This window comes from Macaca mulatta, chromosome 10 (assembly GCF_049350105.2).
Source record: "Macaca mulatta isolate MMU2019108-1 chromosome 10, T2T-MMU8v2.0, whole genome shotgun sequence".
Lineage (NCBI taxonomy): Eukaryota > Metazoa > Chordata > Mammalia > Primates > Cercopithecidae > Macaca > Macaca mulatta.
In genome coordinates this window covers 31,240,460-31,256,280 of record NC_133415.1, presented here as the reverse complement: position 1 = coordinate 31,256,280, position 15,821 = coordinate 31,240,460, and the positions used below count along the sequence as shown (strand labels likewise).

The 15,821-nt window shown below is 49.4% G+C and overlaps 1 protein-coding gene and 1 long non-coding RNA gene across 2 annotated transcripts in view; one reads left to right on the top strand and one right to left on the bottom strand.

The window, feature by feature from the left end:
- The window catches only part of MAPK1 (mitogen-activated protein kinase 1), a 135,622-nt gene that overhangs the window by 3,428 nt on the left and 116,373 nt on the right, over positions 1 to 15,821 (bottom strand). The window lies entirely within an intron of this gene.
- LOC144331953 (uncharacterized) lies at positions 1,406 to 15,205 on the top strand. Its single transcript, XR_013399573.1, has 2 exons — positions 1,406 to 1,508; positions 12,573 to 15,205. It is a non-coding gene; the product is annotated as an uncharacterized LOC144331953 (long non-coding RNA).

Below are 15,821 nucleotides of genomic sequence, written 5' to 3'. Positions count from 1 at the left end.
TATATCTATATAGAGAGATATATATATTTTTCAGAGAGAGAGAGAGATATGTGTATATATGTGAGCCACCACACCCAGCCCATTTTAACAATTTTAAGGGGGCAATTCAGTGGCATTCACATTGTTCTACAGCCATTCCCACTACCAATTCCAAATATATATATATATAGGTATATATACACACACACACACACACACACACATATATGCAAAATTAGCCAGGTGTAGTGGCCACACGCCTGCAGTCCCAGGTACTTCGGAGGCTCAGGAGAGAGGATCACTCAAACCTGGGAAGCTGAGGCTGCAGGGAACACTCCAGCCTGGGCAACAGAACAAGGCCCTGTCTAAAAAAAAAAAAAGTGTGATCCAGGCTCGGTGGCTCACACCTGTAATCCCAGCACTTTGGGAGGCCGAGGCGGGCAGATCATGAGGTCAGGAGATCGAGATCATCCTGGCAAACACGGTGAAACCCCGTCTCTACTAAAAAATACAAAAAATTAGCTGGGCGTGGTGGCGGGCGCCTGTAGTCCCAGCTTCTTGGGAGGCTGAGGCAGGAGAATGGTGTGAACCCGGGAGGCAGCGGAGCTTGCAGTGAGCGGAGATCGCACCTCTGCACTCCAGCCTGGGTGACAGAGGAAGACTCTGTCTCAAAAAAAAAAAAAAAAAAAAAAGTGTGTTCCTCAGCACAAACCCTCCCCTGACCCCCAAGCTCTCACCTGCTGCAGCTGCCCACTCCCAGTCTCACTTGGAGGTCTACACTTTAAACTCGACACAAACCAAACCAAGCCTGTGTCTTCACCAGCTCAGTTAAGGGCATGGCCATTTCTCAAGGCACAGGCCAAATCCTCAGAGTCCTCCTTGACTCCTCTCTTTCCCTCACACCACAGGTCCAACTCCTCAGCAAGTCCCCGGGCTCCCACTCCTGTCACCAGCACCCAGGGCCTGAGCCACTCTCCTCTCTTGTCTAGATTATTGTCATTGCTCAAGTGGCCTCTAAATTTCAAACTTTGCCTCCTTAACTCTATTCTTTACTGATCGATTCTTTTAGAACAAAAGCCAGATGTATACCTCCTCAAAAACCCCAGGTAAAAGCTAGAGTTCATTAATGGGCTGAAGTGATTTGGCTCCTTCCTCTCTTACCTCCTGAGTTTCCTATTACTGTCCCAGCAAGAGTTTAGCCAACTACAAAGTATAAAGTTTTTTGTTTTGTTTATTTTGAGACAGAGTTGCTCTATTGCCCAGGCTAGAATGCAATGGTGTGTTCTGGGCTCACTGCAACCTCCACCTCCTGGGTTCAAATAATTCTCCTGCCTTAGCCTCCCAAGTAGCTGGGGTTACAGGTGCCCACCACCACACCCCCTTAATTTTGTGTGTGTGTGTGTGTGTGTGTGTATATATATATATATTTTTTTTTCTTTTTTTTAGTAGAGACGAGGGGTTTCACCATGTTGCCAAGGTTGGTCTCAAACTCCTGACCTCAAGTGATCCTCCCACCTCGACCTCCCAAAGTGCTGGGATTACAGTTGTTAGCCACCACACTGGGCCCAGAGTTTGTACTGGGGCTCCATCACATAGGCGTGGGTGATGGCCCAGAAGGAGGAGCTTAGACCCCAGCCTCTGGGTGTGACCTGCAGCGCCACTTCCCTCTGGCAAGACACCTCCAGGGCTTGGTGATCAGCTCCCAGAAGCAGGTGCGCAGGTTAGCCCTCTCCCTGGGCAAGGTGAAACCCTCTGCTCTGCCGTCCCCCTGCGGACTGCTCTCTGGATGTTCCCACATCCTTGCTGTTCCCTTCCCTGCAAGGCTTCTCTCCCGTCAGCATCCTGGTCCCAGGGGCCCTCTCTCTGCACACTCAGGACCGCCCCCTCCGTGCTCTCTTTCCCTTGCACTGGTCTGTGTATTTCCCCTTCGCTTGGTTATTGTGGTCTCTCCTCCCCTCCCCAGGATGCGAGCAGGGGTTGGGAGGAGGCCTCGGTGTGTTCTCGGCTGGTCGCTGGTGCTGAGAGCGTCACTCGGCAGGACGGCTGAGGATTAGCTAAGACCCAAGACGCCAGGCACGGTCCACGCTTAGGAAACGCGAGCCTTCCTCCAGGTGCCCAGCTGCTTCCAGGGCAGGATTTCTTGGGAAGAGGCAGGACTGAGGGATAGGAGTAGCGGCTCAGTGAGAGTCCAGAGCTGAGAAAACAGATTTGTACCAGGGAGTTGCCCCACAGTGTTCCCAGGTATTGAAAAACAGCTGTCAGTCAGCTGGCCGTGTAGTTATCCACTCGAAGCCCAACATGGGTGAACAGACCCGGCTGCCTATTCCAGGCATGGGTAGGAGTATGGAGCCTATGAAATTGCTGCAGGGTTGGTGCCCATCACAGGCTCTCCAGCCCTGCACAGAATGACAGCATGTGTTGACTGATGAGATGGAGCCAGACCGCCAGAGGGCTGAGACACAGCAGAGGCTGAGGCCTCCCCAGGGGATCCCATCTGACTGGGTGGTACAGGCTGACTAAGTCCTTCACATGTGACTGCATTTGGAGAGAGAGTATTTAAAGAAAACATTGAGGTCATGAGGGTGGGCCTTAATCAATATGACTAGTGTCCTTATAAAAAGAGATTAGGCGACCAGGTGCGGTGGCTCACACCTGTAATCCCAGCACTTTGGGAGGCCGAGGCGGGCGGATCATCTGAGGTCAGGAGTTCGAGACCATCCTAACATGGTGAAACCCCATCTCTACTAAAAATACAAAAATTAGCCAGGTGTAGTGTTGGGCGCCTATAATCCCAGCTACTTGGGAGGCTGAGGCAGGAGAATCGCTTGAACCTGGGAGGCGGAGATTGCAGTGAGCTGAGATTGTGCCACTGCACTCCAGCCTGGGCAACAGAGCGAGACTTCAGATCAAAAACAAACAAACAAACAAACAAACAAAAAAAACAAAAAACAGATTAGGCAAGACACAGTGGCTTATACCTATAATTCCGGCTCTTTGAGAGGCCCAGTCGGGAGACCCCCATCTCTAAAACAAATTATTATTTTTGGACACAGGGTCTTGCTCTGTTGCTCAGGCTGGAGTGCAGTGGCACGATCACGGCTCATTGCAGCTTCAGCCTCCTAGGCTCAAGCGATCCTCCCACCTCACCCTACCAAGTAGCTGGGACTACAGGCAGGCACCACCACGCCCAGCTAATTTTTAAATGTTTCTGTAGGCTGGGTGCCATGGCTCACGCCTGTAATCCCAGCACTTTGGGAGGCCAGTGTGGGCGGATCACCTGAGGTCAGGAGTTTGAGACCAACCTGGCCAACATGGTGAAACCCTGTCTCTATTAAAAGTACAAAATTAGCCAGGTGTGGTGGTGCACATCTGTAATCTCAGCTACCTAGGAGGCTGAGGCAGGAGAATTGCTTGAACCTGGGAGGGAGAGGTTGCAGTGAGCCGAGATAGTGCCACTGCATTCTGGCCTGGGCGACAGAGGGAGATTCCGTCTCAAAAACAAAAAAAAACTTTCTATGTTGCCCAAGCTGGTCTTGAACCCCTGGGCTCAAGTGATCCCCCGACCTCAGCCTCCCAAAGTACTAAGATTACAGGTGTGAGCCACTGTGCCTGGCTTTTTTTTTTTTTTTTTTTTTTTTTTTTTTTAAATTAGCTGGGTGTGGTAGCACATGCCTGTAGTCCCAGCTACTCGGGATGCTAAGGTGGAAAGATGGCTTCAGCCCGGGAGTCCGAGGCTGTAGTGAGCTATGACTGTGCCGCTGCACTCCAGCCTAGGCAACAGAGCAAGACCTGTCTCTTTAAAAAAAAGAGCAATTGGCCAGGTGTGGTGGCTCATGCCTGTAATCCCAACACTTTGGGAGGCCAAGGTGGGTGGATCACAAGGTCAGGAGATGGAGACCATTCTGGCCAACATGGTGAAACCCTGTTTCAACTAAAAATACAAAAATTAGCTGGGCATGATGGCTCACATCTGTAGTCCCAGCTACTCAGGAGGCTGAGGCAGGAGAATCTCTTGAACCTAGGAGGCGGAGGCTGCAGTGAGCCTGGAGCACACCACTGCACTCCAGCCTGGGCGACAGAGCAAGACTCCATCTTAAAAAAAAAAGAGAGAGAGAGAGATTAGAACACAGACACACACAGAGGGATGACCATGTGAGCCCACAGGGAGAAGATGCCATCAACAAGCCAGGGAGAGAAGCCACAGAAGAAATCCATCCTGCGGATGCCTTGACATTGGACTTCCAGCCTCCAGGACTATGAGAAAATAAATCCCTGCTGTTCAAGCTGCCCAGTCTGTGGTACTTTGTTACAGCAGCCCAAGCTGACTAATATACTGGATTTTGGGGGTAGAAGGATACTTACAGCAACTCTCCTCAAGGGTCGCCCAGCCTGCCTTCCACCCAAATCCTGCCTAAATCCTTCGGGTTGGCCAAAACTAAGCTGCCTGCTTTGGTGTAACTTCAGTGCAGGCTGGTAGAATTGCTGTGGATAAACAGGGAACTTAACCTCCAGGGTGCCAGTGGTCTCCTCGGCCAAGTGAGAGGCCGTGCTGTGTGGAGTGCCCTCCAGAGCCTCTGGAGTCTAAAGTTCTGTGACTTGCTAAGACTTTCCTTTATGATCAGAAAGCCCATTAGGAAGCAGGCAGGTGCTGTTGGCATAGCAACCACAAGTCATCTTATGTTCTTTCCAAATTAAAAATTTTCCAGCTTTAGAACTGAGGAGAGAAAGATGTAAGAGCAGAGATGAAATTAAGTTATTGATGGAAGCAGTTGCCATGGCATCATGCTGTCCTTGGAGTCTGCCAGCTGCCACTTGATTTCTCCATTTTTCGTGTAAATGAAGGAGTCCAAGAGAAGATAAGGACCAGCCTCCCACAGTGAGGGAGAAAAACAAAACGTATGTGTTCATTAGAAAGAGTTAAGTAATGATGGGAACCTAAAAAACATTTTAAGAGTAGTGGCCGGGCGCGGTGGCTCACACCTCTAATCCCAGCACTTTGGGAGGCTGAGGTGAACGGATCACGAGGTCAGGAGTTCAAGATCAGCCTGGCCAACATGGTGAAACCCTATCTCTACTAAAAATACAAAAATTAGCCGGCCTTGGTGGTGCTCACCTGTAATCCCAGCTACTCAGGAGGTTTAAACCCAGGAGGCAGAGGTTGTAGTGAGCTGAGATCGCGCTGTTGCACTCCAGCCTGGGCAACAAAGCCAGACTCCATTTCAAAAAATAAACAAACAAAACAGAGTAGCTATACACCCAATGTACAGGCCTTCTCAAAACTTACATGAATCACCCGGGGATTTTGTTAAAATGTGGTTGCTAAAATGGTAAGTCTGGGGTGTGGCCTAAGATTCTGCATTTTAGGCCGGGCACAGTGGCTCCCACCTGTAATCCCAGCACTTTGGGAGGCCAAGGCGGGCAGATCACTTGAGGTCAGGAGTTCGAGACCAGCCTTGCCAACATGGTGAAGCCCCGTCTCTACTAAAATACAAAAAAAAATAGCCAGGCATGGTGGCACATACCTGTGGTCTCAGCTGCTCTGGAGGCTGAGGCATGAGGATTGCTTGAACCTGGGAGGCAAAGGTTGCAGTGAGCAGAGATTGTGCCACTGCTTGCCAGGCTGGGTGGTGCAATCTTGGCTCTGTCTCAAAAAAAGATTCTGCGTTTTATTTTATTTTATTTTCATTGTTTTATTTATTTATTTATTTATTTATTTTGAGACAGAGTCTTGCTCTGTTGCCCAGGCTGGAGTGCAGTGGCGTGATCTCGGCTCACTGCAAGCTCTGCCTCCTGGGTTCACGTCATTCTCCTGCCTCAGCCTCCCGAGTAGCTTGGCTGGGATTACAGGCATGAGTCACCGCGCCGGCCTATTTATTTATTTTTGACACAGGATTTCACTCTGTTGCCCAGGCTGGAGTGCAGTGGCACAATCACGGCTCACTGCAACCTTCGCTTCCCAGGCTCAAGTGATTCTCCTGCCTCAGCCTCCCGAGTAGCTGGGACCACAGGCGTGCGCCACCACACCTGGCTAATTTTTTGCAGTTTTTGTAGAGATGGGGTTTTGCCACGTTGGCCAGGCTGGTCTCAAACTCCTGGATTCAAGTGATCCACCCGCGTTGGCCTCCCAAAGTGCTGGGATTACAGGTGTGAGCCACTGTACCCAGCCCATTATTTTAAATTGTGGTAAAATACACATAGCATAAAATTTACCATGTTAAACTGTTTTTTGTTTTTTTGTTTTTTTTTTTTGAGACGGAGTCTCGCTCTGTCGCCCCCCTCCAAGTGGTGCGGTCTTGGCTCACTGCAAGCTCCGCTTCCCAGGTTCACGCCATTCTCCCGCCTCAGCCTCCGGAGTAGCTGGGACTACAGGCGCCCACCACCATGCCCGGCTAATTTCTTTTTTTTGTATTTTTAGTAGAGACGGGGTTTCACCGTGTTAGCCAGGATGGTCTCGATCTCCTGACTTCATGATCCGCCCGCCTCGGCCTCCCAAAGTGCTGGGATTACAGGCTTGAGCCACTGTACCCAGCTTTTTTTTTTTTGAGGGATGAAGTTTCATTCCGCCACCCAGGCCAGAGTGCAGAGGTGCAATCACTGCTCACTGCAGCCTCCTGGACTCAAGTAATCCTCCCATCTTAGTCGCCTGCGTAGCTGGGACTACAGGTCTGCGCCACTATGCCAAGCTAATTTTTTATTTTTATTTTTGTAGAAATGAGGTCTTCCTATGTTGCCCAGGCTGGTCTCAAACTCCTGGGCTCAAGCAATCGTCCTGCCTTGGCCTCCCAAAATGTTGGGATTACAGGCGTGAGCCACTGCACCCAGCCCATGTTAAGCCTTTTTTAAGTGTACAGTTCAGCAGCGTTCAATGTGTTCACACTGTTGTGCAATCTCCAAAACACTTTCCATATGGCAAAATGGAAACTGCACCTATTAAATAACAAGTCCTCGCGTCCCCCTCCCCACAGAGAGTCTGCATTTATGACCAGGTGATGACAGTGGTGCTGGTCTGTGGCCCACATTTTAAGCGTCAGCTGTCCTTTGGAGTCTTTCTTGATACCAGGGGCTGAGGTCAGAGTGAGCAGGCCACACACTGTGCTTCCCAGGAACTTCCTGGCAGGTGGGGCAAGACACGGGGGTGATGAAACTTCAGAGGAGTGGACAGGCTACCTCATTCACCAGTGTGACTAGCATTTGCTTGGTGCAGGGAGGATGCAAACATGGGCGGTAATGTGGAGACACTCGGTGACTGGCGCGTTTACTTGCTAAGTTTGCTAGACCAATTCCCTCATGCTGGCATGTTGGGCATTGGAGGCTACTCACCTTAGTTTTGCTATTATAAATAAGGCCGGTATAAACATCTTTGTATATGGGCTGTTTCCTCTTGAATTTTTGTCAAGAGAAGAAAATCTCAGGAATGGAATGACGGAGCCAAACTCATCTTCTTGTTGGCTCCAGTTGCATCTTCCAGATCCCACTGTATTCCTCTACGGTGCTGTTAACAATGCTAAAGGGGATGGATTTCTTTATACCTTTATGGCATTCGGCAGTTCTTTTTATTTTATTATTATTTTTTATTTTTAGAGATGGGGTTTCACTGTGTCACCCAGCCTGAAGTGCAGTGGCTCAATCACGGGTCAAGCGATCCTCCCACCCCAGCTTCCCAAGTAGCTAGGACTATAGGTGTGTGCCACCATGCCGGGCTAATTTAAAACAATTTTTTTTTTCTTTTTTTTGGAGAAACGGGGCTTGCCATGTTGCCCAGGCTGGTCTCGAACTCCAGGTCTTAAACGATCTTCCTGCCTTGGCCTCCCAAAGTGCTGGACATTTGGCTTTCATAAGTTCTCTTTTGCGAAAAACCAAAGTCAGGTATACACAAAATGGCACTTCATCTTTAATTTGTGTTACCCTGTTTACTAATAGTGGATGCTTTCCTCATGTAAGCAGGCAGTTTTCCCTCACTGACCATCAGCTGGGGAGGAGGCAAGGTGTCTGTAGCTTCGTGATTCGTTACCTGTTTTGGAATGGACTTTTGTTATTGGCCACCCACGACAGATATGTCCCCAGCCCCCCCGCCCTCTGCACTGTGGTCATTGTTGGCATATGTGAAATCAGATACAAAGTACTCCTCTAGTCCTCTGGTTTGTCCAAGACACTGGATTCATGGTTTCTCCAACCACACCTGGTGAGCAAATACCCTGACCTTCTGGATTCATCTGTTAGGAAACGCACTGGGTAACAGGTATGAGAATGGGGGTGACTTCCAGTTTCAGTTCCAACACGTCAAGTCATCGCTCCTGCCCTTACAACAAAAACATAACTGAATAAAGTGAAACTCAATTATTTTCTTAGATCCATCAGGGAACTGAGGCCATAGGACAAGCCACCACCCCAAAAGCCAGAGAGGCAGGCAAAGGCCCGAGATCACAGTTTGCTGGGAGCAGAAGCCACCAGGGCCAGGAGCTGGCAGGAAGACTTAAAGGACCCCTTAAATGGCGACTTAGATGAATGGCCGGATTTTGTATGAGTTTCAAGAGTCAAAAACTCATTGCAAGGGCCAGGCGCGGTGGCTCACGCCTGTAATCCCAGCACTTTGGGAGGCTGAGGTGGGCAGATCACTTGAGGTCAGGAGTTCGAGACCAGCCAGGCCAACATGGCGAAACCCTGTTTCTACTGAAAATACAAAAATTAGCCGGGTGTGGTGGTGGGCGCCTGTAATCCCAGCTACTTGGGAGGCTGAGGCAGGAGAATCGCTTGAACCTGGGAGGCGGAGGTTGCGGTGAGCTGAGATTGTGCCGCTGCACTCCAGCCTGGGCGATGGAGAGAGACTCCATCTCAAAAAAACAAAACAAAACAAAACCACAACCTCATGGGGATCCAGTCTAAGCGGGACTCCCACACTTTTGTTGGTTTTACCTCCAAAGGGCCCCGTCAGGTTCTCATAGTGAAGAATGGAGGGAAGTCCCTTGTGTTTGACCAGGGAGAAGGGAAAAGCAACCATTCGGAATTGTTCCTAGAGTGTCCTCAACAACAAAGACCAGCCAGCAGGAGAGAAGACCTCCCAGAGCCTTACCCAACACGGGGGAAGGGACACACTAACCCTTCTGACTTACCCAAGAGGGCAAGGAAAGCTAAGATGCACCTGTGAAGGTCACAGCCCAGGGACACAGGCTCACTACAAGACTGAGAGCTAATCGTGGGATCCCAGAGCGCTTCCCCTCCGTCCACACCTTGCCGCCCATCTGCAAGGCTCCCACACAATACAGAGGGTCACTGCTGAAAGAAGGAAGACTCAGGCTCCACTTAAGAAGAAGTCTCCAGGGAAAAAACAAAGACGAGAGGGGAAACAGAAACAAAGACACTGAAGACCATTTTAGCCTCTGACACGTACAGCAAAACACAGCCTCACTCTTAGCCAGAAAAACAGAAAAACTTCACACTAAAGGCTTATCCACCGCAGTGTTATTACCCAAAAGATCGCATCTTTCAACAAAAAATTGTGAGGCATGCTAAAAGATCAGAAAAAACACAGTTTGAAGAGACAAAGCAAGTGACAGACCCAGACTCAGATGGCAGAGACTTTGGAATGATCAGACTGAGAATTTAAAATACCTAGGATGAGTATGCTAAGGGCTCTAATGGAAAAAGTGGGACAAGCAAGAACAGATGGGTGATGTACACAGAGAAATGGAAGCTTTAAGAGAGGAGCAGGGATTTAAAATGTTTATGTAGATCTGAGCTTCCAACTTATATCATTCTCCTTCCCTCTCAATAACTTTTTTTTGAAACAGGGCCTCACTCTGTTACCTAGGCTGGAGTGCAGTGGTACGATAATGGCTCACTACAACCTCCACCTCCAGGGTTCAAGTGATCCTCCCACCTCAGCCCCCAAAGTAGCTACAGGTGTGAGCGACTGTGCCCAGCCAATTTTTGTATTTTTTGTAGAGATGGGGTTTCCCAGTGTTGCCCAGGCTGATGAAGAACTTATTTTGGCCGGGCGCGGTGGCTCAAGCCTGTAATCCTAGCACTTTGGGAGGCCGAGACGGGTGGATCATGAGGTCAGCAGATCGAGACCATCCTGGCTAACACGGTGAAACCCCCTCTCTACTAAAATATACAAAAAAAACTAGTGGGACGAGGTGGTGGGCGCCTGTAATCCCAGCTACTCGGGAGGCTGAGGCAGGAGAATGGCGTGAACCTGGGAGGCGGAGCTTGCAGTGAGCTGAGATCCGGCCACTGCACTCCAGCCTGGACGGCAGAGCGAGACTCCGTCTCAAAAAAAAAAAAAAAAAAAAAAAAAAAAGAACTTGTTTTAACATTTCTTATAAAGCAGTGCTACTGGCAAAATTCCCTCTGTTTTTGCTTGTCTAATAAAGTATTTATACTTTAGAGGCAGGGGCTTGCTCTGTGGCTTAGGATGGAGAGCAGTGGCACGATCCAAGCTCACTGCGACTTTGAACTTCTAGACTCAAGCAATCCTCCTGCCTTGGCTTCCCAAAGTACTGGGATTATAGGAGTGAGCCACTGTGCCTGGCAGTTTGTTTTGTTTTGTTTTTGAGACAGTCTCGCTTTGTCTTCCAGGCTAGAGTGCAATGGCATGATCTTGGCTCACTGCAACCGACGTCTCTGGGTTCTAGCGATTCTGCTGCCTCAGCCTCTCAAGAAGCTGGGATTACAGGTGCCCACCACCACACCCAGATAATTTTTGTATTTTTAGTAGAGAGGGGGTCTCACCATGTTGGCCAGGATGGTCTTGAACTCCTGACCTCAGGTGATCCACCTGCCTCGGCCTCCCAAAGTGCTGGGATTACAAGTGTGAGCCACCGCAACCGGCCTTGTTTTGTTTTTGAGACAGGCTCTTCTTCTGTCACTCAAGCTGGAGTACAGTGGTGCCATCATAGCTCACTGCAATCTTGAACTCCTAGACTCAAGTGATCCCCCTGCCTCAGCCTCCTGAGTAGCTGCGACTACAGGCTTGCGGAAACAAGCTGATTTTTTATTTTTTCCTTTTTCTTTCTTTTTTTTTTTTTTCTGGTAGAAGCAGTCTCACTTTGTTGCCCAGGCTGGTCTCAACCTGCTGGCCCCAAGAAATCCTCCTGCCTTGGCCTCCCAAAGTGCTGGGATTACAGGCATGAACCACTATGCCCAGCTATATTTTATCTCCATTATGAAAAAGTTTCATTGGACACAATATACTAGGATGGTGGTTTTTCTCTTTCAATACTATGTATAATCGGAGTGGTGGGAGGGGACACCCAATTATAGAGGGTGAACTTCTTGTTTCTCACCATTAAGCATGTTAGCTGTGGGTGTTTTGAAGATGTTCTTTATCAAGTTAAAAAAGTTCCTCTCTATTCTAATTTGCTGGGAGTTTTTACCATGAATGGGTGTCAGATTTTGTTGCTGAAGCTGGTCTCAAGTTCCTGGGCTTAGGTGATCCTCCTGCCTCAGCCTTCTGAGTAGCAGGGAGTATAGTTGCAAGCCACCATACCTGGCTTCTTTTTGAATCTGTCTATCTGATCATGTATGATTTTTCTTTTTTAGCCTGTTGATGTGATGACCACAGTTGATTTTTTTTTTTTTTTTTTTTTCCGAGACAGTCTCGCTCTGTTGCCCAGAGTGCAATGGCACCATCTCGGCTCACTGCAACCTCCACCTCCTGGGTTCAAGTGATTCTCTTGCCTCAGCCTCCCACGTAGCTGGGATTACAGGCGCATGCCACCACGCCCAGCTAATTTTTGTATTTTTAGTAGAGACAGGGTTTTGCCATGTTGGCCCAGCTGGTCTCGAACTCCTGACCTCAGGTGATCCACCTGCCTCGGCTTCCCAAAGTGCTGGGATTACAGGCAGGAGCCACTGTGCCTGGCCCTGATTTATTTATTTTCTTTTTTTTTAGGCAGGATTTCACTCTGTCTCCCAGACAGAAGTGACGTTTTGCCATCACTGCTCACTGCAGCTTTGAATTCCTGGTCCTAGGTGTTGCTCCCACCTCAGCCTCCTGAGTAGCTGGGACCACAGGCACTCGCCACCATGCCCGGCTGTCTGTATATTTTTTGTAGAGATGGGGTTTTGCCACATTGACCAGGCTAGTCTTAAACTCCTGGGCTCGAGTGATCTGCCTACCTCGACCCTAACGTGCTGGGATTACAGGTGTGAACGTGTAAAATTGGCCCGATTTTTGAATGTTGAGCCAGATTTCCATGCCAGGAATCAATCCCACCTGGTCAAGACGTATACTTCTTTGTATACATTGTTGGGTTCTATTTGCTCATATTTTACTGAGCAATTTTGCATCTATGATCATGAAAAGATATTGCTCCATAGTTTTCCTTTATTTTTTATTTATTTATTTTTTGAGACGGAGTCTCCCTCTGTCAGCCAGGCTGGAGTGCAATGGCGTGATCTCGGCTCACTGCAACCTCCACCTCCTGGGTCCAAACGATTCTCCTGCCTCAGCCTCCTGAGTAGCTGGGATTACAGGCACGTGCCATCATGCCCAGCTAATTTTTTTGTACTTTTTAGTAGTTTCACCATGTTGGCCAGGCTGATCTTGAACTCCTGACCTCAAGTGATCCACCTGCCCCGGCCTCCTAAAGTGCTGGGATTACAGGCTTGAGTCATGGGGCCCGGCCTATATAACATCTTTATCTGGTTTTGGGATTAGGGTAATGCTGACATTATAGAATGAGTTATGAGTGATTCCTCTGCTTCTATTTTCTGGAAGAGATTGTAGAGAATTGATATTTCTGCTTCTATTTTCTGGAAGAGATTGTAGAGAATTGATATTTCATTTTTTTTTGAGATGGAGTCTCACTCTGTCACCCAGGCTTGAGTGCAATGGTGCCATCTCAGCTCACTGCAACCTCTGCCTCCTGGGTTCAAGCGATTCTCCTGCCTCAGCCTCCCAAGTAGCTGGGATGACAGGCGCCCACCACCACGCCTGGCTAATTTTTGTATTTTTAGTAGAGATGGGGTTTCACCATCTTGGCCAGGCTGGTGTTGAACTCCTGACCTTGTGATCTGCCCACCTGGGCCTCCCAAAGTGCTGGGATTACAGGCGTGAGCTACCGCACCCAGCTAATATTTCTTCTTTAAAACATCTGGCCCTGGTAGAGTCATGCCGAATGAGCTGAAAACTTAAGTTCACACAAAAACCTGCACTTGGATATGTTTACAGCAGCTTTATTTATAATTGCCAAAAATTGGACGCAAGTGAGATATTCTTTGATAGCCGAATGGAGGAATGGAGACACAATCAGTAGTATATCCAGACAATGGAATATTATTCAGTGACAAGAAGAAATGAGCTATGCAGCCACAAACAAACATGGAGGAATATTGACTGCGTACAGCTGAAAGAAGCCAGTCGGAAAATGACACATTCTGTTCTAACTACATGACAGTTTGGAAAGGCAAAACCACAGCAACAGTAAAAAGCCCCATGGTTGTCAAGGGTTGGCGGGGGATAGGTGTGCTGACGGTGCAGGGGTGGGTGTATGGGACTCCATGTACTATCTGCTTAATTACTCTGTAAAAAGCGGTACTAAAAGAGTAAAATCTACTTCAAAAATAGAGAGATGAGCAAGAGGGGAGGAATGACCAGGTTTGCTGAAGAGAAGAGGCTTCGGGGCTTCACAGGGGTCAGGACTCGTCTAAGGGAAGTTCCATAACCATGGCCAAGGAGAGACATGGGCTCCCAGTGATCTGAGAGGATCTTGACAATGGAATGTTAACTACAACCTTCAAGATTTAACATTAGAGTCCTGGAGAGCCAAACATTTGTAAATGCAGTGCAAGGTCTACTTTTCGTGCAGAGTGAACAGATGAAAGCATCAATGGCAGGAGGTAAAATGAAAGATTTCTGTGAACAGAAATGTCCTGGAGTTCTTGGCACCTGCATGTAGCCTCCTCACCGCTAGCTGACACGGCATTTTTTTCTTTTAAAGAGACAGGGTTTTGCCGTGTTGGCCCAGCTGGTCTCGAACTCCTGACCTCAGGTGATCCACCTGCCTCGGCTTCCTAAAGTGCTGGGATTACAGGGATGAGCCACTGTGCCTGGCCCTGGGTCTTGCTCTGTTGCCTAGGAGGAGTGCAGTGGTGCGATCATAGCTCACTGCAGCCTTGAACTACCGGGTTCATGTGATCCTCCTGCCTCAGCCTCCCCCGTAGCTGGGACCACAGGTGTGTGCCACTATGCCTGGCCAATTTTTTAAAAAATTATTTTTTGTAGAGGTAAATACAATCTGTGTTGTCCAGGCTGGCTTTGAACACCCAGTCTCAAACGATCCTCTTACCTTGGCCTGTCAAAGCGCAGGGATTACAGGTGTGAGCCACTACACACAGCACTGTTTTTGAGTTTTAATGATTCCTCTTCTCTGGTTACCAAGGTAATACAAAGTATTAAACCTCCTGGTGTACCTGTCAAGAGGGTGCTGCACCTTAGAAATTCTCCAGCACACCAGGAGTGTGCTGCTCTCTGCTGTGGCCGGGGTGTGTGTGGTATCGGGCCTTTCCTCCATCCTCTGGAGTCAGATCTGGCAGGCACATGCTGTGCTTTAAGCCTTGGGGCTGGCAGTGGAGGCCTGGCCAGGGCCCTAGGCTGGGGTCGAAGGGCTGATCCTGAAAGGGCACAGGGCCAGCGGGCTGCAGCAGCAGCAGAGAGTGGCCTTCCATGGAAGGGGCTTCCCGGAGAAACTGCGTTACCTGATTCCCACCGCGTGTGCCTGCTGCTTGTGGTGGGCTGCCGTGCAGGGGATCAGGACAGTGGGGGCTCCTTCGGGGGTCTGACATGGGCTCAGAGCCAGAAATGTACACCTGCCACTTCCAAGGAAAAGAAAGCACAAAGCAAAGACAAAGAGGGGAGGGGAGGGGCGTGCAGCAGATCACACTGTCACCCAGGTGGCCTTACTATCTCTGACCGCAACCTTGGGCTGCGCAGCTCATGGGAGCATCTAGTGGAGTCTTTGCCAATTGTGCCAAGGTGGGGCTGGGCCAATGTCTCAGCCACAAGGAGTCCTCACTGCCGGGACACTTCCTCCAGTGCCCAGATGTGGCCACCCTCGGTGGCTGGGGGTGTCTGTCTTGCCTCTGGCGCTCCTTTTGCCAGGGGGAGACTCTGTGTTCTCTGATCTCAGGTGGGGCCTCCTATTTTGATGACGTTCTTTTTGTTTTTTTTTTGAGACGGAGTCTTGCTCTGTTGTCCAGGCTGGAGTGCAGTGGTGCGATCTCGGCTCACTGCAAGCTCCGCCTCCTGGGTTCATGCCATTCTCCTGCCTCAGCCTCCCAAGTAGCTGGGACTACAGGCGCCCACCACCACGCCTGGCTAATTTTTTGTATTTTTAGTAGAGACGGGGTTTCACTGTGTTAGCCAGGATGGTCTGGATCTCCTGACCTCGTGATCCACCAGTCTCGGCCTCCCGAACTGCTGGGATTACAGGCGTGAGCCACCTCGACCGGCCAACAGCACGTTCTTAAAACAGGGGAGCTTGTGTATACACATAGCTGAGTTGGTTTCGCGTTAATGTCGGATATGTGAGTGTGTTAGGCTGTTCTTGTGTTGGTATAAAAGAATACCTGAGACTGGGTAATTTATAGAGAAAAGAGGTTGAATTGGCTCACAGTTCTGCAGACCGCACAGGAAGCATGGCACTAGCATCTGCTTGGCTTCTGGGAGACCTCAGGGAGCTTTTACTCCTGGCAGAAAGGGAAGTGGGAGCAGGTGCGGCACAAGGCCCGAGCAGGGGTGAGAGCGTGAGTGTGGGGAGGTGCCACAGGCTTTTACACAACCACATCTCACAAGGGTAGCACCTCCCACCAGGCCCCACCTCCAACACTGGAGACTACAT